Source organism: Heterocephalus glaber, unplaced genomic scaffold, assembly GCF_053883595.1.
Source record: "Heterocephalus glaber isolate CG9 unplaced genomic scaffold, H.glaber_assembly_v1.0 deba00001452, whole genome shotgun sequence".
Classification (NCBI taxonomy): domain Eukaryota; kingdom Metazoa; phylum Chordata; class Mammalia; order Rodentia; family Bathyergidae; genus Heterocephalus; species Heterocephalus glaber.
Window position 1 is genome coordinate 19,939,404 of NW_028258302.1, and position 23,474 is coordinate 19,962,877.

General features: G+C 46.8%; 1 long non-coding RNA gene across 1 annotated transcript; it reads right to left on the reverse strand.

The window, feature by feature from the left end:
* Nucleotides 1-3: 3 nt before the first annotated feature.
* LOC147827263 (uncharacterized) lies at nt 4-23,371 on the reverse strand. The gene is made up of 3 exons (XR_015452812.1): nt 23,264-23,371; nt 20,333-20,614; nt 4-12,836 (listed from the first exon to the last, which is right to left on the reverse strand). It is a non-coding gene; the product is annotated as an uncharacterized LOC147827263 (long non-coding RNA).
* Between the last annotated feature and the right edge of the window lie 103 nt (nt 23,372-23,474).

The following is a 23,474-nucleotide window of genomic DNA, read 5'->3' on the forward strand; positions in this document are numbered from 1 at the left end:
ATTCATTTTTAACCCAATATGATTAGTAATAAGGATGAATGCAGCCAGCACAACAGCAGCACACACCCATATCCCCAGCAACTCTGGAGGCTGAGACTAGAGGATCACCTGAGTTCAGAGTTCAAGGCCAATAGGAGGGTGGGGGGAGAGATCACCAACCCAGATTGTCCTAGGATTCAGAAATGTACTTGGCTCTTTTTTTGTTTCTAAGATAGGGTCTCACTGTGTACCCCAGGCTGACCTGGAACCAGGTGCTCTCAGCTCTTTAAGGCATCAGGCTGGGGATTTAGCTCAGTGGTTCCGCCGCTTGCCTCGAAAGCGCAAGGTTCCGAGTTCGATCCCCGGCACCAAAAAAAAAAAAAAAGCTCATTAAGGCATTGTCTCCTTAAACTTTCTCCCCATCGTCAACAACCTGGCATCAAGCTCACCATTTGCCCCACACTCCCAGCACTCCTTGCACACATGCAGCTGCCTCCTCCTCCACCCTCAGCTGGGAACCTCAAACTGATACGGGGTGTATGAATAGGACCTCTAAATAATCTCAACCTGCTAGATATCCGAAACACCCAGTTTGTGTTCTCTAAAATCAAAGATGAATCCTAGGAACAACAGAGGTTAAGAGTAGGAAGAATTTATTGAGAGAAAGATAGCTTCTGCCTAAGAGAGACAGAAGGAGGACTGGAAGTGGGTTGCCTGATCACCCAGCTTCTCAAAGGTGGTTTTTTGGTTTTTTGTTTTTTTTTCTGGTACTGGGGATCGAACTCAGAACCTTGCACTTGCCAGGCAGGCACCGGCACCACTGAGCTAAATCCCCAGCCCAAAGGTGTTTTATTGAGCAAAGCCCCAAGGTGAGGAAGGTACAAGGTGGGACAAACTACAGTCACCTAATAAGATTACAAGTATAGTCCCTTAGGTAATATTGATCCAATGGGAAATCATGAAGTGGGACAAAACTATGATCAACCAATAAGATTACAACAAGTATAGTTGCTTAGGTAATTTTTTTTTTTTTTGGTACCGGGGATTGAACTCGGGATCTTGGACATGCGAGGCAGGTGCCAGAACCACTGAGCTAAATCCCCAGCCCATCACTTAGGTAATATTGATTAAATGGGGGTCAAATGGGGAAGGAACTCACGAAGCAAGCCTACATGGAATCAATAAGGTTTTCCAGGAAGGAATGGTTGCCCAAGGTGACTGACGCCTATTTATTAGAATATCAGTCACTGTATGTGAGTGAAGTACTTCTTCTTCTCCGTTTTATTTTTTTTTTGGTACTGGGGATCGAACTCTGGACCTTGTGCTTGCAAGGCAGGCCATGGAACCACTGAGCTAAATCCCCGGCCCTTCTGTTTCTTGAAGCCTGGCCTTAAGTGAATGAGCCTCAGGCCACAACCGTCTTCTGTGCTGAGGGCCCAGCCCTGCCTACCTGCCTTATAATATTTTCTAACTAGCTTAGCTGTCTACATTCAAATTCCCCACAAGGTATACAGAGCTCTCCAGCCTGCATCCTGCTTCTACTTCCCCTCCTGCTTCAGGCTAGTCTGTTCTCCCTGTTCTCCTATCTTCTGGGTCCTTTTCCTTCCTGACTTCAACTGATGATCTCTCTCCCTCCCACACATTCCACCCCTGTCCCCAACCAGAGCCTTTCCAGAAACACTTAAAGTGCTGAAGGCTTTCTCATTTTAAAAAAGACAACAAAAAACGTTGGGTGTGGTGGTGCACGCCAGAGTTGGCTAGTCTGAGCTACATACCAAGACTGTCTCAAAAAAACAAAAGTAAATAAATAAAAATTTAAAAATAAGGAAATGGAAAATCCTGCCCCACTCCCGCCCCCAACTCTCACCACCTTCCTGATTCTCCTCACAGTGAATGTCTCACAGGACCCGTGCTCACTCACTGTGTTCATCGGCTTCCTCCTTACTCTTCAGTCCAGCTGTTGGAGCATCCTAAGGTCCCATGCACTGCGGCTCCCTACCCCAGCGGACGTGGCTCCTTCTCAGGGCACTTGACCTCCTTCCCAGCAGCACTTGATGCTCGGACCACATCCGCCTCCTGCACACGCCCTCCACTTGGCCTCTGCTCCTCCTCCCACCCCGCCGCTCTCCCTTTTGCTTCTCCTGCGGTATCCAGTCGTCATTCACCGGCCATGAAGCGCCAGATGCTCCCTGACACTGGGCCCAGAGCCTCCACTTCCGTCCTGTTCTCTCTCCTGGTGATTTCGCCCACGCCACCTCACAGATGCTGGCGACTCCCACATGAGTGCCCCTGGCCCGGCATCTCATCTTCAGTTGTCACAAGCAGGGCGGCTTGCCCCTGGAACGGGGTGGGCAGAGGCCCGGGATGCTGCTCCACGTCTACACGGCGCAGGATCAGCCCCACGACAAAGGGTTCTGCAGCCCCAGCTGTCAACAGTGTGAGGTCAGAACCCAAGTGGGTGCACTTGACCTGCACCGCCTCGCTTGGAGCCTTAGACACACGCTCAGCCCATCCAGCCAGTTCCCAATCTGCCCCAGGCTGACCCCTACCCCAGAGCACAAGCCGCAAACCTGCAAAGCCCCTCTCTGAGCCCCTCAGCTGATGCACCCCCAGGCCCTGTCCAGTTTATCTCCTTTGCCCTCCTGCCTTCATCACAGGCCTAGGGGTCTGTACATCGTCCTATCTGATCTCCCACCATTCCCTCCCCAGATTTGCCCAATGTGTTCATCACACAGTGGCCAGAATGTCCATCTGACCATGACCTCACTTGGCTTGATGACTGCTTCCTATTGCTCTGTGGATCAAGACCCAAATCCTTAATGTACTGGCAAGGCCCGCACGCTCCAGCCCCTGGCGCCACCTGAAGTCTCAGCCCTCTCCACCACTCCCTGCACTTAGCCAGTGTGGCCCCATGTGGCAGTTCTCCAAATCTACCAGGGTCCCTCCTCCCCAGATCCCTTGCAAGGACTTCCTCCCTGCTTGGCCTGCTCCCCTTCCTCTTCCTCCCCTCGTCTAGTTCTACAACAGACTCTCTCAAAGAACCATGTTCTTTCCTCCAGCACACTCATTTCATCTTACAATCCCCCCTCGTCCACATGACGATTAACATGCTCCTGGTGTGGACTCTGCCCACCCAGCCAGGACACATCCCTCCTTTCACCCCATCGTGGAAGGTGGAGCAAACCAAATCCACCTTTTCCACTCGAGTACACAGAGAATCACACCAAGAACAGCATCTAAGTCATCCGCCTTTTCCTTCCCCCCGCAAGAGCATTTCTTCTATTCTTTCCTTATTACAGAAGGAATCAGTGCTTGTGGAAAAGTTAGAAAACACAAGCAAAAGGAAAAATATATAGTTCCGTTACACACACTATTTTGCAAACTGTTTTTACCCCGAACAATAAAACTAGAACAATATGTACAATGCACATGCAAGTCAGAAACATCGTTTCTGTAATACCGCTGTTCATGTATAACATCCTAAAATGAAAAGAGCAAAGATTTTTTTTCTCTTTAACCCAGGGTTCTCAGAGGACATACTGATTTCAAATATCCAGGAAGTATTTTAAAAGCCGGAAATTCTGATTTGAAGACTTGAGTGAGTCCCAGTTATTGCTACTTTGTTAACATCCCTGGAGATTCTGCTGGGCACAGCACAGTTCTGCTGGATATGCCATTGAACCAGTCCTCTACTTTTGACCAAAGTGACATCTAACATTTTGTAATTTCAAATTGCGCTGCAATGAGACTCCTATGGTTGTTCTCTCAAAGGTCCATAATTATCTCGGACAGGTGATTCCTAGGGTGGCTTGCACATTGCTAGGGCTGACTGGGCCATTCTGCTCCACAGTCTGTTTTCAGTCCACTGTCCCTCAGATTGCCCCTCTTCTGAGTAAGTCAGTATCAACTTGATCTGGGAGAGGTGAGGTTGTGCACAGGGGGAAGCATGATTTTTCTTTTTTAAATTTTATACCATTTTGAATTATTTGATTTTGCGATGGCCAGGATGCATTACTTTTGCAATTAAGCAAGAAAAACCAATAGGATTTTTGGAAATGTTAAATAGGCTTCCAGCCCAGCTCTTTCTTCTGCCCCATCCCTCCAGCCGTACTTAATATTCTCCCTTGGCAGCTGAACATGCATCTCAAGATCAACACGAGTGTAAGAATCAACCCAGCCAAGCTCTCAGCTTCCCCTCTCAGACCTGCTTCCGGCTCCCTGACCACCTCAGGGATCATCCCCTTTGATCACCCGCTGCTGGGGGCGGAACCAGGGGGCCCTCAGCACCTTCTCCATCACCCCAAACCCCCTCCATCCCAAGCCCTCCAGACCCCATCTGTCTGCAGAATCTGTCTGGGATGTGCCCACTTCTCTGGGCCCCATCCTGTCCCCCTAGTCTAAGCCACCTTCCTGTGTCACCTGGCTTCTCTGCTTGCCCCCCAGAGACACTGGTTTGGATCAGCCAGAGTGGTCTTTGTTTGGGGGGAGGGAGTCCTAGGGACTGAACCCAGGGCCTCGGGATGCTAAGCATGTGCTCTACCCCTTCATAAAACCTAAGTTAGATCAAGTCTCAACCTAACTCAGGAGGCTCTGATAACTTCCTCTTGTGCACAGGATGAAATCCAAATCTTCACGTTGGCCCCATATGCCCGGCCCTACCTGCCTCTCCCAGTGACCTCTCTTCTGGGCTGTGAATCTGTGTCCTCCATGGGGCTCCCCATGGACAGAGTTGCTTCTGGCTCGAATGTGCCTTCACAGGTCTCTGGAACATCCCTCTCACCGTGCCCCAGTTTCCTCTGGCTCACAGCCCCAGTGCCCTTCGCCAGGGAGTTTCTTCCCACCTTCACCCCAGCCTCCTGTCCTTCTTCATGGCCCTTGGCTTCCATTTGTACTTTAATGTTCCGGTGTGTGGTGCTTTGCTGCTGCTGGGGACCGTCAGCCGTAGCACAAAGCCACTAAGGGTGGGGATGCGAGTTCACTGTGAACTGGGCACTAGTGAAGTCCCAGCCCATGGCCGCTTCCAAATTCAGAGTCAGGAAAGGGAGGCCAGGAGCAGAGGCCATGCTGTGGTTCTGTCAGTTTAAAGGAGACTCCACAGAGGCCCTGAGTATAAAGGCATTTGCCTGATGACACCCAGCAAGTCAGCAGAACCGCTAGGTCCCACCCAGTCCTGCAGACCCCAGTGGCTGCCAGGAGCTCCTAGAATGTGCTGGGCGCTTTACCCATGTGTGATCATTCCAGCTCATCCCAACTCCAAGGGAGGAGAGATAGTCTCCCCACATCAACTTAGGCCCTCCGAGGTCACGTGATATACCCAAGGTCACTGGATCAATAGAGTGGATACTGGATTCGACCCCGGCTTCTCTCTCAGTTCTTCCTACTACAGCCAACTACATTCATGCATTTTTAGTGAGCACCTACTAAGTGCCAGGCCCTGTGCTGGGGCCTGGGGAAGTGGAGTGCAACCACAGACACATCTAGAGGAAGGGGACAGGCAACCATCGCAGTACTAAAGATTCGGACATCAGCCTCAGGCTATGCAAAGTATCCAAGGGCTCCATCCCTAGCGTTCCCCTCTCTCCTGACACCTGGAATCTTCTCCTGGCCCAGCTTTTACCGAGGCCCCCAGCCCTCATGGGTCCATGCCCAGGGCGGCTCCCGTACCAAATTCCCGTGCGCACTTTATCTGGCCACCAGGGGGCAGCCGTGCTCCGCGTCGGGAGGCTCCTTGCTCCAGCTCCGCTTGGGTGGGATTTTCCACCAGAATCTCTGGGGAGGGGAGGGGAGAGGACTGGAGAGAAGAGAGATAGGGACAGAAAGGGACCCAGTCTTCCCATTTCTTTCGGAAATCAGCTCCTCCGTCCGGTCTTAGGCAAGAGTTTCTCAGTTTTTCTTCCTCCCTTGTCTTCTTTTTACTTTACCTTCTCCTTCCTTCATTCACTCAACAGATGTAAAATTGCTTGATTTCTACACCGTAACAGTTCCCCACGGAAAGTAGACAATGTGGCGACGTGTAGTATATTCAGAGTTGTGTAAGATTGCCACAGTAGAATTTCAGAACACCCTCATCCGCAAAAGAAACTGACTACCACCCCCCAACTCCTGTCCCTCCCTCTCCAGGCCCAGGCAGCCCCGCATCTGCTTGCTGTCTCTATAGAGCCGCCTGTTCAGGACATGCCATATAAACAGCATTAAAGAATACGCAGTTCCATGTGTTCAGCGTTCATCCACGTGGTAGCATGAATCCCTATTTCATTTCTTTTTATTGCTGAATAATAGCCTATCCTAGAGATAAGCCACTTTTTTTCTTTTTGCTACCGGGGATCGAACTCAGAAGCTTTTCTATGCTTTGATCCTTTGATGGGCACTTGAGTTGTTTTTAGTTTTGCCTACTGTTAGCAATGCTGTTGCGAACATTTGTGTACAAGGCTGTTTTACAATACAGAGAATTCACATATCATCAAATTCTGGTTCTTATTACCCTCACAAGTTGTGCGACCTTCACCATTACTTAACTTCAGAGCTTTTTTTTTTTTTTGCTACCGCGGATCGAACTCAGGATCTTGCACTTTCGAGGCAGGCAGCAGAACCACTGAGCTAAATCCCCAGCCCCTTAATTCAGAGCATTTTATCACACCACCCCTCCAAATCCTAAACAGCCCAGCCTGTCCTCTCCTCTCTCCATTACCTGGCAACCTCTAAGCTACTCTCTGCCTCTATGCAGTTGCCTGTTCTGGGCGATTGTATCAATGAATCACAGCACACATGGCCTTCTGCATCTGAGTTCTCATACCTAGTATGGATGTTTCTGGGATTCGCCCAGGTCACAGCATACATCAGCACTTCATTCCTCTTTGTTGCTGAATAAAGTTACACTGCAGTGATAAACCATTCCTAATTCCTGTATTTGTCAGCTGACAGATAATCTGAGTTGTTTCTACTTTTGGACTGTTTAGAATAATGCTGCTATGAACATTCTGGAATGAGTTTTTGTGGGGACATTATCTTTTTACTTCTCTTAGGTACATGCCAGGTCTCATGGTAACTCTTTAACTTTTTGTGAAACTGACCGGCTCCGAAAGTCTGCACCATTTTACTAGCAATGTGTAAGAGCTCTAATTTCTCTGCCTCCACATCTCTTGGGTTACAGTCATCCTAGTGGGTGTGAAGTGGTACTTCATAGTTCATTCAGTAACCTTTTACTGAGCACCTACTATGTGCCAGGATCTATTCCAAGTGCTAGAGACTTAGCAGGGAATGGGACAGAGATGGCTCCTGCCCTCGTGGAGACTCAAGCTCTATATAGATTCAGATATTGAAGTAGAGTGATGGGCACATCCTTAGGATGAGCTCAGGGAATGGTAAGTGCTAGGGAGGCTTGAAATGCTGCATCATGCTGGGGCAGGGGGGAGCACAGCCAGGGGCTGGGGAAAGGGCCCCTTGGCAAGGTGACAGTTGTGATGGGACCTAATAAGTAAGGAGGGGCTGCTGTGCTCGAGCCTGGAGGAAGGGATCCCAGGGAAAGAAAGCAGCAGGAGTGAAGGCCAGGAGGCCCAGTGGGTGTGGTGTTTCCTTTGAACCTGAAAGCAGCTGGAGCCTAGGGAACAAAGGGAAAAAGGAGAAGTGGGGCAGAGGTGGGTAGAAGTAGATCCCACAGGCCTTTGAAGGCTGCCATGAGGAGCCTGAGTTTAACCAGTTGTGGTGCTGCACACCTGTAATCCCAGCACTCTTCGAGGCTGAGGCAGGAGGATTGCAAGCTCAAACCTAGCCTGGGCAATTTGGTGACTTAGCAAGACCCTGTCTCAAATATTTTTAAAAAACAACCTTAAAGGGCTGGGGATGTAGCTGAGTCTACAGGTCCTGAGTTTATTTGGCCTTCCTCGCTTCTGTTTTTTTGTATTTTTGTTTTGTTTGTTTTTGGATGGCCTCATACATGCTAGACAAAAGCTCTAGCCCAGAGATATACTCCTATTTCTGTTTTAAGGTGATCAGCATTATTATCTTTGGAAACTCCATCTCTCTCTCTCTCCCTCTCTCTCTCTCAGACAGTCTCACTATGTAGCTCAAGCTGGCTTTGAACTCATGGCGATCTTTCTACCTCAGCCTCCCAAGTACTAGGACTACAGGCATACGCCACCGAGCCCAGCTCTTCTCTTATCAAATATTTTAAAATACACTCACGCCCCATATCAAATGCATAATTTTTTGCCATAAACAAAAGGATTTATTTTTTATAACTTTGCAATTGAAATGATCTCAATTCACAGGGTGTATGTGTATATTATTTTGATGGTGGTGGTGGTTCCTTTAGAGTCATTAAAATTCTTAGCTCAGGTCTAAAACATCTTCCAGGCCCTTGGAACTCTCCCAGGCCAGAGAGCTGAGCTCTTGGGGTTGGAGAATAAACCACCCAAGCTGAGACCTGCCCTTTCCACATCAGTCCCAGACAGTTAAAGCAGGGCAGCTGGCACCACCCTGACCCTGGGTGGAGACAAACTGGGCCCTGAAATAAGATGGGCAGCCCGAGTTATGAGCCTTGGTTGTTCAAGGGGGCAGAATATGCTTCTGCTCATTGTTCTCAGATATAGAAATGAACGTCCCAAATTAGGAAAATCCTATGGAGCCAGATTCCTGGGAACATTGTATGGGCCCCACGACTTCCAGGTCAAATCACAGCTCCTTGGCCCTAGGACTCTAGTGCTGCACATTGTGCTGCCAACTCCCATCTCAGCGTTGTCTCTTCCCATCACACACACATGTGCACACACACACACACACACACACACACGCACACACATCTAGTATCCAGGTACCAGCAGCTTCTCCACTGCCAGACCCTGGCCTGTGCTGTTGTCTCTGCCAGAATGCCCTTCCTATTGTTTTTGCTTTGTTGTGTTTTGGGATGCTGTTGGATCTCAGAAGACTGCACGGGCTACACAAGTTCACTACATGAAAATTAGAAAATATTGATATGCAAAAATATTAAAATTAAGCCAGACATGGCTGTGCACTGAGAAGATCAATCAGGAGGATCAAAAGTTCAACTCCAGCCCGGGCAACTTAGTGACTTAGTGAGACTCTGTCTCAAACTTTTAAAAAGGGCTGAGGACATCTTAGCTCAGTCCAAAGGCCCTGGGTTCAATCCACAGTACGATCAATCAATCAAATCAGTAAACTCATCATTCAGAAATATTCATGGTTAGCTGGTTACTTACTCTACACTTTTCCTTCTCCTCCCCAGACTTGATCAATCTATCACAAGTCTGGGGATTATCCCTCCCCTTGAGGTATTGGATATCATTCAGCTTCAAACGATAGCACTTCCTTCTTCCTTTGCTGTTTGGGGTTGACACTGTGGACTAGAGCTGTGCTCACATTGGTCCATGTCACCCTGGTTTTTTGTTTATATTGCCATTAATAATTCTGTGGGATGAAGAGGCTGTTTTTTCACCTACCCCACTGGTGATGGACATTGAAATGGTTTCCAATATTTTGTTTTTGCAAACTGTGCTACAGAATACTCAGGCCCAAGTCTTCATGTATACAAGAACATGAATTTCTTTGGGATAAAAATTCAACATGAAAAGCTAGGTCCTGTGCCTCCAATCCACTTCCATCACTTGCTTCCATAGCTAGTCAGACTCCCAGCAGCCAAAATGGTACAGCAGATCAGATGCAAAGAGGCTTTTCAGCAAGCCTTGGCTGGTGCAGCAGATAAACTTGTAGTCACTGATTTCTTAGGCACGTGGTGTGGCCCTTGCAAAATGACCAAGCCTTTCTTTCATTCCCTGTCTGAAAAATATTCCAAAGTGATGTTCCTGGACATCGCTGCAGACTGTGAAGTCAAATCCATGCCAACCTTCCGGGTTTTTTACTTTTTTTTGAGATGAGGTCTTGCTATGTAATTCAGGCTGGGCTTGAACTCACAATGTAGCCTTGACTGGCCTCGAACTCACAGTGATCCTCCTGCCTCAGCCTCCAGAGTACTAGGATTACAGGTGTGCACCACCACACTTGGCTTTTTCTGGTGCTTTTCAAAGGGCAAAAAGGTGAGTTTTTTGGCACTGATAAGGAAAAACCTGAAGCCACCATTAATGAATTAGTCTAATTATGTCTTCTGAAGAACATAACCAGCTATCAGCTGTTTAAAACTTTTAATTTTTTTATTTAAGAAAAGTATGAAGTATAGAAACTATATGCCCAACTGCCATCCAATTATAAACGACAATAAAATATTAATTCTAACCTTTAAAAAAACTCAACATGGAATGCTGAGAATCCATTTATTGAGAATCCATTTCAATAAATATACCACACCAATGTGTTTTTCACTGCACCAAGAGTGCTTGCCAACGATTTCTTAACATTATTATGACAGGCATAACTACATTCTGGCGTTTTTTTGGTACTGGGGATCGAACTCAGGTCCTTGTGCTTGCAAGGCTGGCAGCGGAATTTTCTGGGGTTTTTTAATTACAATCTACTCTATGAAAAAGTATCTTTGTTGCTGTAGTTTTTAAGTTTTTATTTATAATAGTACGTGTTTGTTGGACCGGCGATTTAGCTCAGTGGTTTTGCCACCTGCTGCACAAGTGCAAAGACCAGAGTTCGATCCCCGGTACCAAAAAAAACCCCAACAAAAACAAAACAAAACAAAAAAATAGTACGTAATTGTAGTATGTAATGATTACATTCATCATTCATCATGGAGAATTGGCACGTGTACATAACACATCTTAATTCTTTTTACCTCCCCTTCCCCTAATCTGCCTACCCCCTCCACCTCTTGGTCCCCTCCCATTTGCAAAAGATCTAGGTCCCTGTTTCCTATTATCTTTCATTTTGCTGTTTAATTTATTTATACTTTGGTTACTTTTGTAAGAGAAACCACGTGCAAAAAAAAAAGAGAGAGAAATCATATGATATTTAAGCTTTGCATCTGATTTATTTCATGTAGGATTATGGTCTCAAAAGTACATTCATTTTCCTACAAATGACTCAAATATATCCTTCTTTATAGCAGAGTAGTACTCCATATTTTCTTTATCCATTCATCTGTTGATGGACATATAGGTCGCTTCCAAGATTTAGCTATTATGAGTTGTGTTGCTATAAAAAATGGATATGCATGTATCATTGTAATATGATGTTTTTAATTCTTGCAGGAAGATACCTAGAAGGGGAATAGCTGGGTCAAATGGAATTTCTATTTTTAATTTTTTGAGGAATCTCCATACTGATTTCCAAAGTGATTATACTACTTTATTTTTTGTTTATTTGTTTTGTGCTTTGTTTTTTGAGAAAGGGTCTTGCTATGTGGTCCAAGCTGGACTTGAACTCACTATGTAGCCCAGGATGCCCTCAAACTCACAGTGACCCTCCTCCCTCAGTCTCCCAAATGCTGGGAGTACAGGCATGTGCCATCATCCCAATGCTATTGCTCTATTAATTTACATTTCCATCAATAATGTAGAAGGGTTCCTTTCTCCTCAAAGCCTCACCAGCATTTATTATTTGATTTCTTGATGGTAGCTATTCTTTCTGGAATAAGATGGAATCTCGGTGCTGTTTTAATTTGAATTTCTCAAATGGCCAAAGGTGTTGACTGTTTTTTCATGGATTTATTGGCCATTTGTACTTCTAAGAAGCGTCTAATTGTTTAGTTGCCCAGTTTTTGATTGGGTCTTTTATTTTGGAGGTCTAATTTATTTGAGTTCTTTATATATTCTAGATATTAGTATTCTGCCAGAGGTGTAGCTGGCAAAATTTTTTCCCGTTCTGTAGGTTGTCTCTTCACTCTGTTGGTTGTTTCTTTTGCTGTGCAGAAGCCTTTTTAAGTGATATAATCCCATTTGTTGGTTCTTGATATTATTTCTTGTGCAACTGGAGTTCTGTTCAGAAAGTCCTTGCATATGCCTATGCCTTCAAGAGTTCTGCCTATTTTTATCTTTCAGGAGATTTAGTGTTTAGATTTTTTTATTCATTTTTATTTTAGTTTAGTGCATGATGAGAGATATGGGTACAGATTCAATCTTCTGCATGTGGATAGCCAAGTTGCTGTATTTGTTTGCACACTTTTAATTATTTCCTTGGGAGAAATTCCAAATGCAAAACTTTGAGTCAGATGTGTTTTTAAAACCAACTGCCTTGAGGACTCTTGAGCCAGCTGCTCCTTCTACCTGTAGGAATAAAAGCCTGGTTTCCCTGAGTCTGAACCACCTACCTCTTTACAAGCATTTGGGTTTAGTAATCTTCTCTGTCTTTATGCATTCACTACTCCCGCCCTTTCTCTTGCTCCCCTCAGCCAAACCTTGGGTTTTTAGATTGTTTTGGTTTTGATTTTGGTTTTGGTTTTTTTGAAACAGGTCTCACTGTATAGTCCACACTGGCCTTGAACTCACCATCTTCCTACCTCTGGCTCCCAAGTGCTGGATTACAGGTGTGCACCAACATAACTCAGCCAAGCTCTGGCTTGTAGACTACTCTAGCCTTTACTAACTCTCTTATAGTATTTATCACTCTCTTTTCCTTTCTAGCCATTCTTATGAGTGATTTGTCCTTTCCCTCCATATATGAATGTTTTAATATTAGGGACTCCTTTTTCTTCATTGTCATTCTTTCATAATTTATACACCACCAAGTAACATTTACATGTCCACAATACACTACATGTATACACTGTTGTAATGGTCAGAGTTCCCCTTGTTGGTACAAAACATTTAATACTTGCAACTTTAAAAAGGGGAGCTTTATTTTGGCTCATAGTTTCAGAGGGTTGAGTCCATGGTCAGCTGGCTCCAAGGCAAGAACATCATGGCCGAAAGGCCTGGCAGAGCAAAACTGCTTAGTTATGGCAGCTGGGAACAGAGCAGAGGAACAGCATCAGAGAGGAAGGTCCAGGGACCAGATATAGACACAAAGGCCACACTACCATGACCTACCCAAACACAACCAAAGGTGTGCTTTATTAATCTCTGGGTCTAGGTTGTTCCCAAGCCAATGAAGTTATAATTAAGCTTAAATTTCACATTCCACCCCTTATCAACTTGACACTCAAACACATCTCCTTAAATCATACTTAATCTCCAAATAAAGACAATAACAAATAATTCTGCCTAATATGATACACTTATCCTTTATACAACCAAAAATGCAAGAATTCTTTCTCTAAAGCCTCAACAGTTCTAACATTGTTCCAAACTTCAAGTCAAAGTCTCTGAGACTCAAGGCAAACTCTTTATCTGTGAACCCCTACAAAAACAAAAAGCAAGTTACATAATCCAAAATATAATGGCATAGGGCAAATATTTCCATTCTAAAGGGAAGAATAGGGAGATAGAAAATAATAGGACTAGGGCAAACATTAAGTCCTATAGCTCCATGTCCATGATCATGGTAGTGAGATGTAAGCTCCAGAGGGGATGGGGTGGCCTGATCCCTATTGCCTTGCCAGTTGTAGCCCACATGGCCTCTCTCTTGGGTTGGCTTTTCTCATTGCCTGAAGCTTTCCTCAATAGATATTACACATTCCTGGCATATTTGACTCTCTGAGGTCTCCACTGTACTTTTTTTTTCAGATGGGGCCTCATTATGTAGTTCAGGTCGGCCTTGAGCTCACTATGTAGCCCAGGCTGACCTCAAACTGATGGTGATCCTCCTGCCTTAGCTTCCTGAGTGCTGGGATTACGGGCTTGTGCCACCACCGCTGGCTCCACTGCATCTTTGCCTTCGTTCCTACACTTCACACATCCCCCTCCTAAATCTGCCTTTGAAATCTGGGTGGAAGCCTCCATGACCCCACAAATATTGCATTCTATATGCCTGAAAAGCTTTCATCACATGGACAACACCTAGGTCTGCTATCAGCATGAGTAGTAGCCAGGCCTCCTTAGACTATGGCTGCAGTGGCCTCTGAGTGCCTCAAAGCTGAGCATGGTGAAATGAATCCCAGGGAACTAATTCTGTAGACAACCTTTCTTGAGCAGGTAGCCCAAGAATTCTCTCCTTCAGCCTTCCATGGGTAGGGTCTTTCTAATTTCTGAGTGGCCATAAGGTATCTTTCTTCTTGCTGCTTTACAAAGTACTTTATTTTTAATGATGCCAATCTCTTTGGCAATCACAATTCCTTTGGCCCCAGTGTACACATATTTCTTTTCAGGGCAAAGTTTAAGTTTTCAGAATTTTCTGCTGTGCTTTTGGTTCCCAGTTCGTCTTATAAATCTGGCTAAAAATAGCTAGCAGTATCCATGCCATAGCCTGAACAATGGGGTGTCTTGGAATTTTCTCTGCCAGATCAATTAGTCCATATCCTAAGTCTCTGCCAAGACTTAGAATATGGACAAAATATAGGCTTTTTATTTATTTTTTAACCACCATATAATATCCATGATCTCTAGTCCAATTCCCAATAGAGTCTTTATTCCCAACTGAAACCTCATGAGCCTGGCCTTTGCTGTTTATATTCCTGTCATTCTGTTCTGAGCTCTGACCAGAATTGGTATCAGACTCTGCTTACAGCACTCTAGGACTTTTCTAGCCCACATCTCTAATCTCCAAACTCCTCCCACGTAGTTCCAAAGGATTCTGAACCACGTGGTCAGGTACAGTCACAGCAAAAACCCCACTTCTCCAGTATCAATTTTCTGTATTGGTCAGCTTTCCAGTCACTGGTACAAAATAACTGACACAGGGCCGGGGATTTAGCTCAGTGGTTCCACCACCTGCCTTGAAAGTAGAAGGACCTGAGTTCAATCCCCAGTACCAAAAAAAAAAAAAATTTATATATATATATATATATATATATATATATATATATATATGGAATTCAGGAGGCTGAGGCAGGAGGATCACCTCGAGTTCCAAGTCAGCCTGGGCTACATAATAAGTTCAGGACCAGCCTGAATTACAAAGGAAGACCCTGCCTCAAAAAAACAAAACAAAAAAAATGGAATACTGATAAATACTTTATAAGATATTCTAAACCACTGAAGTTACTGCATTTCCATTTCATTCTACCCCTTCAACATTTGTTGAGAAATCTCTCTCAGTCCCCATCTCTGTCTTCCAGGAGTTCACAGTTAATTGAATGCTGCTCTGAGTATCTTCTCAGGCAGAGCAAAAAGGGAAATGTGATATATTGTCTTTGAACTCCATCATTAAGGAATGAAGGTTATTTTGGTTTGGGCCATCCTGTACCCTGATGCTAAAGTACAAAAAGGATTTGTCACATAGGTACTGCTGTGTGGTCAATATCTTTAATAGCCTTTTACAGACAGTTCACAATTCACTATTCCACTTGGGGCTAATTTCTTCATCACCTTCCAATAGCGCCAAGGACATAATATTAAAACATCATTCATCAAGGATCCTTGGAGCAGGGTGGGGCTCCCTACCAATGGAACCTTGGTATAAATTATTCGGTTGAGTTAGAGTCAACCTCAGAGGACAGCTCCTGGGTGCCCCTGGGTGTCTACATGCAGTCTTCCAAATGCTGTCATTAGACAGTGTCAGGCCCCCAGTAGGGGCTTCACTGCACTTCTGGTCAGCTCACTTTGCTGAGCACTTACTATACCCAGACATTGAATCTAAATCCCAGAACAGTCTAGTAAATAAAAGTCACAGTACTGCCTCATACACTGCTGATGGGAATGTAAAATGATATAGCCACTTTGTAAAAAAAGTCTGATGTTTCCTAAGAAGTGAAACTCACATTTCCCACACAACCCAGAAATTCCACTCTTTGGGGTCCAGATATTGGCCCCAGTGAAATCAAAGTCTATTTCCACAGAAAGACTTCAATCAAATATGGATAGTAGCATTCTTCTACAAAAGAATATCAGAAGGAATCCACAAGGAGCAAACAAAACTCGACCTAGCCACACAGTGGAGGCGCCTCAGCAATGCAAAGACACTGCAGATACACACAGCAGCGTGGATAAGGCTGCAGAACTCTAAGCCGGGGGGGAAAGAAGCCAGACACAGATGACCACGGACTAGGAGTCCACGTATGGACATTTCTAGAAAAGACAAAATTGCACAGGTAAAAGCAAGGACAATGCCGGGCGTGGTGGCACATGCCTGTAATCCCAGCACTCAAGAGGCTGAGGCAGGAGGGTTACCATGAGTTTGAGGCCAACCTGGGCTTCATAGTGAGTTCAAGGCCAGCCTGAATTTCACGGCTAGATCCTGTCTCAAGAAAGAAAAAAAGAAAAAGCAGGGACCAACTGCAAACAGATCCCTTGGGTCTTCTGTTCTAAAACTGGACTGGGAGGATGGTTGCATAGCTCTGTGAATTTGCTAAAAATCCCTGAATTATACACTTAAAATGGGTGAATGCTGTGTCATACAAGTTATGCCTCAATAAAGAGACAAGACAAAACAAAAATGAGGCAATGTCTATATCTGTGGGCTTTGTAATCTAATTGGGGGCTGGGGTGGCTCAGGGGTACAGCATGTGCTTAATGTGCACAGGGCCCTGGGTTTCATCCCCTGCACTGCAAAAGAAAAAAAAAAAACAACTTATGATCTAGTTGGGAAGGAAAGCAATAGGTAAGAATCAGTAACTAAATGAATTAGGAGATCTAGTCAGTACAACAAAGGAAGTGGGGTAGATGTAGGGATGGAGAAAAAGGAGGGCCTCTATAGAGAAGGGCCTAGGAAGATCTTTCAGAAGGTGCCTCATGGGGAATAAGACCTAAAAGGAAAGAAGATGGAGAGGAATGAGCCAGCCCTGCATGCCAGGAGCTACCAGGCCTCCTTTTACCAATCTCTCAGAGGTGCCAGGACCTGCCCAAGACCTCAGGGCACTTGGCAATAGGGGAGGAGTTTGGAACAAGGTCTTCTTGTGCCGTGGGTTGGCATCAGCCTCCCCACCAGCATGTTGTGGCAGCCAATGCCAATGTCCCATCACACACACACTGGCCAGCTTGTCTACACCAGCCTGCCATGGCCCGGGGCTCGGGCTACGCCAGGCAGTGGAGGTGCCTGGGCACGTGCTAGGCAAGGAGGCGGCTTAAGTGCAAATGACTTCATGCTGGGCCAACAGCTGTAGCCCAAACAGTGTGAGTCACAGGGCAGGGAGGCTGTGGGATCGGCCTGCTCAGTCTGCCAGGGTCACTGCAGACTCTAATCAGACCTGCCCTCCCTCACCTCTCCAGGACCTGCTCCTCAGGCCCTGTAGTTCCTGGGGACAGACCTGGGTTCATATCCTCCAGGGCTTTTTCCTTGCTGCACCAAGCCTTGCTCTCCTAGCCACTGAATGAGTAAGGAGCAGATCCCGGCTGGAGTCTGCATCTGCTGGCCCCAGGCCTGCCCTTCTCATCCTACCAGGATGAAAAGCTTCTCAGTGGGTGGCTGGTTTAGCATCTCAGCTGCCCCCAGGCATCCAGAGTACCTGGGGCTTTCTATAAACTTTGAGTCTAGGGCTCAACTGACCTGAGGTGGCATCAGGCACCAGCACCTTTTAAAAGCTCCCCAGATAATGTGCATTTTACAGATTAAGAGACCGAGGCCCAGAAATCCTGAGTGACTTTCCCAGGGCCCAAGGCCCACACTTGTATGCAGCTGCAGTTGGAGTCTTTGAATACTCCCTCTGCAAAAATGATGCATGAAGCCATGGGAAAGGGCAGGAATTTTGAAATCAGAAGTGGGTTCAAATTCACCATCAGGCTATGCAACAAGTCCTTTCACCACTCAGATCCTCGGGATCTTCATCTGTTAAAATAGAGGTGCTGTGAGAGGTAAATGAGATAGTACATGCAGAGAGGAGTTTGATAGACATTTATGGACATCAGCTGTGGGCTAGTCTGTTTCTGGGGCTTCAGACTTGGGGTCAGGCTAGGGAGACCCACAGAGTAAACAGACTGGACAAGACAGAGTGTGGAGGGTGTACTCAAGAGCAGCAGCATAGGGGTGGTGGGAGCCCAGATGGTGTTATGGTTTGGCTCTGGGATGTTCCCCAAAGGCTCTGTGCTGAAGGCTTAGTCCCAGTGTAGCAATATTCAGAGCTGGGGCTTTGGGGAAGGGATTGGATCACAAGCACTCTGACCTCATCAATGGGTTGATCCATTGATGAGTTCCTAATTTGATGGGCTACTGGGAGGTGACAGAAACCCAGGAGGAGGGACCCAGCTGAAGGGAATAGTCCTGGGACATGACTTTGGGAATGATATCCTGTCCCCACCCCTTCCTCTCTTGGTCTCTCTTTGCTTTCTTGCTGTCATATGGTAGCAGCCTCTTCCACCATTCACTCCCACTGCCATGAAGCTCAGCCTTCCCTCAGGTCCAGAGCAATGGAACAGGCCAACTATGGACTGACACCTCTGAAACTGTGAGCCAAAATCCATTGTTTGTCCTATAAGTTGATTTTCTCAGGTATTTGTCACAATGATGGAAAAGGCTGACTAACACAGCTGGGGAAGCCCTAGTCAGATCTGGGAGATGGGGTTTCTTGGAGATGGTGATGGGCTGGGCTGAGTATTAACAAATAAGAGAGGAATTAGGTAGGTGATGAGGTGAGGGAAGGAGACAGCTTGAGCAAAGGCTCTGAGGCCAGAGACAGAAACTTGAAGAACACCTGGCCGGTCCCCACTTCCAACCTAGAATTTCAGGCTGCAGATGTGGTGGGGGTATGGGGAATAGGAGTGGCCAGATCAAAGGCCTCTTTCCTGGTGCCTTAGATTTGGAGAGCTAACATTTACTGATTATGGGGCTGTAGATTTAGCTCAGTGGTGCTGCACCTGCCTGGCAAGCACAAGGTCCTGAGTTTGATTCCCAGTACTGGAAAGAAAAAAAAAAAAGCATTTACTAATTAACTACTTCAAGCTAAATCTCTGGCATTTGTAAAATCACCTAACCATCCCCGTAGTGGAGGTGATATCACCCCCAATTTAGAGATGAATTTCAGAGAAGTGAAGAGACTGGCTGAGGCCAGCTGGAATCAAAGAGTCTGACTCTGGAGTGGTGCCTCATGCTGTGGCTCTGCTATTTCATGTCTGCTATTTCAGGTCCCCAGCCTGGGTCCAATTTTTCTGGGTCTGGCTCACCCACAGTCCTGGTCAAAGCCCTGAGTTTTCACCCTTGACTCTGACTGGCTGGGCAGCCCTAGGAGAGCCCCATACCCTGGGACCAGTGGGGCAGAACGGCCTGGTTCTGCTTCAAGGGCACCTGACTCAATGTTATTCCTGCCCTCACCTGCACCTGCCCCCAGCCCAGACTGTGGCTGCAGAGACCCCAGGAGTGGGCAAGAGCCCTGGGTCTGGGACAGCCACACCTCACCTTGCCCCTGAGGCTAGCTCCCTACCAAAGTCCAGGGAGCAGGAGTATTCGGGCTCTAGGGCAGAAGCCAGACTTTGCCCCAAACCCATGGCCTGGCCTGGCTCCATGAAACCTCCACCCAGCTCATGCGGCTGTCCTTACTGTGCCTGGTGCTGCAGCCTCTGGCATCTCCTTCCTGTCCCTTCCATGTCTGGGTTTTGGCAGAAGTGATTCTCTCTCTTTCCCCCCGCTGAGGATTGAACCCAGGCCCTCACGCATGCTGCACAAACTCTGCAGCCGCCCTGATCTCCACCATGGCAAATAGCTCCAGCACCAAGCACCTCTTCCCCACATGACTGGACACCACAGCAGAGATGGTTTTACCCTCCTCTCCCTCCTAGCTGTCCCATCTTGCCCCAGTCCTATGAGCTGACTGTCCTACTCCTCTGCCATCTGCTCTAGCCATCAGCCATCAAATTCACATTATGAAATGTTTTTGTTTGTTGCCAACATCTCCTCTATGTACAAAAGTGCAATGGGGAGACCACCAGTATTAAAGCAAATGTTATAAAATATCAATCCAAAAAGAGAGATGGAAAGAAATCTCCAGCACCTGGACTGAATTAGTTAGTGAAGAGATAACTTATCTAAGAGCTTCCTAGCAACCAAGGCAAAAGAGGAAATTCACTGGGTTATGGTAGTCTGGTTCTGGTGACTTGGTCCTTTGAGATAAACACATCCTTGGCCCTTCAACTAGCAGGGCTGTATATCAAAGAGATGCTAATGGCAGCAAAGGCATTTGAGGAAATGGCCCGTCTCCTGCTGGTCTGACTGTGCTGTCCCAGGGAACCCACAGGCATCTCTCCCACTTAGTTGTCCCCACCTGGCTTACTTTCCCAGCTATTTCCCTGGCTCTGGGCTGTCTTCACACCTTCACCAGGTGACTCCTGGGTGGTTGGGGGACTGCAGAGGAGATTCATGAACTTGAGAAAAACTAGAACTGTGCATGTCTTGTCCAGGTCATCTTGAGGGTGTGTGGGTGAGTGCGGATCCCAGATATGCAGCCCTGTTCCCCACTGCAGCCTCCCCAACACCTCACCTTAGAGCATCACGGTGAGTTCCAGTGCCTGATCAGTGACCATCTCTCCATCAACTGCTCATCACAGAGAAGGCAGGGAGCCTCCTGCAGGGAGCAGCAGGGCGGCCAACCACAGGGTGCCTTTTGTTTATGCCGACGTCTACCTGATCACAGGCAGAACAGATGTGGAGCAGCTTACAAAAAAACCGAACAACTGCTGAAAACTACATCTGGATTGGGACTGTAGCTCCATAGCAGCACGCCTGCCTAGCATGTGCAAGGCCCTGGGTTCACTGCTCATCACTGCCAGGAAAACAAAACAAAACTACATTTACCAAAATATTCAAATAGTAAGTTGTCTCGTTCCAGCTCCCCTGCTTGCTGCCTGTGTGATCTGGGACATGTTGTTTTATCTCTTTGAGCCTCAGTTTCCTCATCTGTAGAATGAGATGATAGTGGTACCCATCTGCATTGGGCTATTTGTAGAAGTAAATAAATTAATACAGAAGAGTATTTGGCCCAGTGCCTGGCGTGACTTATGCAGGCAGAACATCTCAGCAGTCATTATTATGGTGAAATCTCATTTTTTTGTTTGTAAAAATGTAATCTAGATAAAGCTGAGAAACTTCGGGCTGGCCTCAGTCCCCTATTGTATTAGAAACAGTAGTTCCTCCTCCAAAAGAAAAACAGACCGTCTAAATATTTACCTCATTCTTTTGAGAATGTTAAAACGGATTTCATCCATCAACTCAATGAAAGTGCCCAGTTCCCTCCTTGCCTCTCTCCCTCTCCCTTCTGTCTCCCTCCCTCTCTTTTTTAGGATCTCACACAATGCACCAGAACCCAGTCTGCATCTTGGTCCCCTATGACTCCCTCCGCTGACTTGGGGGGTCCCCTTTCCCACCCCTCCCCACCCCACCATTCCCCCCAGCAGCCTCCACCCTTTCTCTCATGATATGAATCTTATTCTGTCCTTGTGTCCTACAGTCGGTTTCCTCTCCCTCGGCCCATTAGCCAGGTCCTCAGGGTGAGGCCCAGATGGCCTTCTCGCTTCCTTCCTCAGGGAAGGCAGGAGGAAACAGGTTCCTGATGGGTTTCCTCCCATAAAATGATCCTACATTTGTTGATCCAACTGCAGAATCATGCTGCAGAGTCTGCAGTGGTTAAGGCCCAAGGAATGGGGCTATGGAGGCATCTACTATATTCATTTCTGTGTTGTTTATTTTATAATCAATATGTATTACATTTGTGATAGGAAAAAATAGACATCCACTTTATTTTTTTCCAAAATTAAGGAAATTAAGGCAGAGGGAGGGAAACAGTACAAATAAGGCAAATGCAGGGATAGAGTAAATGTTTTAAATCTATTCCACTGCTCCTGTGTTTGTCATGTGAAGCACCCAGACTGGGTCTGGCACAGACTCCATAATTAGCAGCTCTTGTTGGGTTTCCTCAATCTTCAACTGCCCGACTGAACCAGAGAAGTTGGAGTGGGCGGGGTGGGGGGGTGTTCAGGTGGGACATCCCGGCCCCAGGGAGCTGGAGGAAGGATCCTCTTCCTGAGGAGCTTGGAGCAATATAAAAGCCTTGGCCATCATGTTGGGAGGCCTTGGCTCTAGTCCTGCTCTGCTGCCAGCCCTGTGAGTGGCCCTGGGTCAAGCTGCCCCACACTGCATGCTCCCTGCCCCTCCCAATGTGTCCCTTTCAGAATGCAGAGAGAGACAGTACAGAAAGCTATTTCCACGGAGCCCCTCCCTGCACTTTGGGTTCCCATATGCAATGCCCAGGACCAGTGGCCTCCTCAAATCCTGACCCTGTGCCTGCAGTATTTCTGCCCCACTTGTTCTGGTTCCCTGCCAGTAGTAGGTTCTCTTTTTCCTTGAATCCACCTGGTTCTAGCCAACTCAACCCTGCTTCCCAGTGTGTCCTAGGCAAGCTTTCCTTCTGGCCTCAGAAGCTCTTAAACATCCTTCAAACCTCTACTCTTGAGCTGGGCGTGGTGGCATATGCCTGTAATCTCAACACTCTGGGAGGCTAAGGCAGAAGGACTGTAAATTCAAGCGACCCCCCCCCCCCAGCAACTGAGCAGTTTGACCAGATGCTATCTCACAAATTTAAAAAGGACTGGGAACGTAGCTCAGTGTAAAAGCCCTGGGTTCAATTCCCAGTACCAGGGAAAAACTAAAAGCCCAAATCCCAGTTCCTCCAGCATGTCTCTTTCTTTCTTTCTTTCTTTCTTTCTTTCTTTCTTTCTTTCTTTCTTTCTTTCTTTCTTTCCTTCCTTCCTTCCTTCCTTCCTTCCTTCCTTCCTTCCTTCCTTTCTTTCTTTCTTTCTTTCTTTCTTTCTTTCTTTCTTTTTTTTTTTTATACTGGGGATCAAACTTAGGACCTTGAGCTTTTGAGGCAGGCGCCAGAAACACTGAGCTAAAAAGCCTAGGCTCTTTTTCTCTTGAACATATACTCATACCTTCTACACATTAGTTTGTTTTCCTCAGTACAATACAAATTTAGATGAGTAGAAAAGTCACACAAACACACACTTTCACCACACTCAGTTTTTAATCATTCTGTCTCACAAACTGGGCCACAAAGTTGTACTAAATCATGGCCACATCTCTCTCCCCTGTACACACACACACACACACACACACACACACGCACACACACACACACACACGCAAAGCAATCCCCAAGTATAGTCAGTGTCTGTCTTTCCTTCACACATAAACACACAGGCATGCAGAATCCATCCCCCACCCCTTTTCTGTCTCCTCCTCTCCTCCCTCCTCAGCTCTTTTATATACACACATACACACACACACACACACACACACACACACACACGCAGCTGCATCAACCTGGATGGATCATACTTCAGTGCAGGCGTCAGGCAGGAGACAACGGTCGCTGAAACTCCCGGCGCCCCGCGCCCGACATAGCTAAGCCTCTCACCCGCTCTGCTTGCCCCAAAGCCGGTCTCAGCGGGATCCGGAACCTGCGCCCAAAAGCCAGAGAGGTTTGTTGTCCCCAGAACAGCCCGGGTCTGGGACCCAGGCCTACCAAGGGTTAAGGAGCCAGGGCGGGGGGGGGGGGCGGTGAGTCGGGCCTCCGTGCGTGATTGGCTGCTTCTCCCCAGACCGTCCCCCGAGGCTCGTCATTGGCC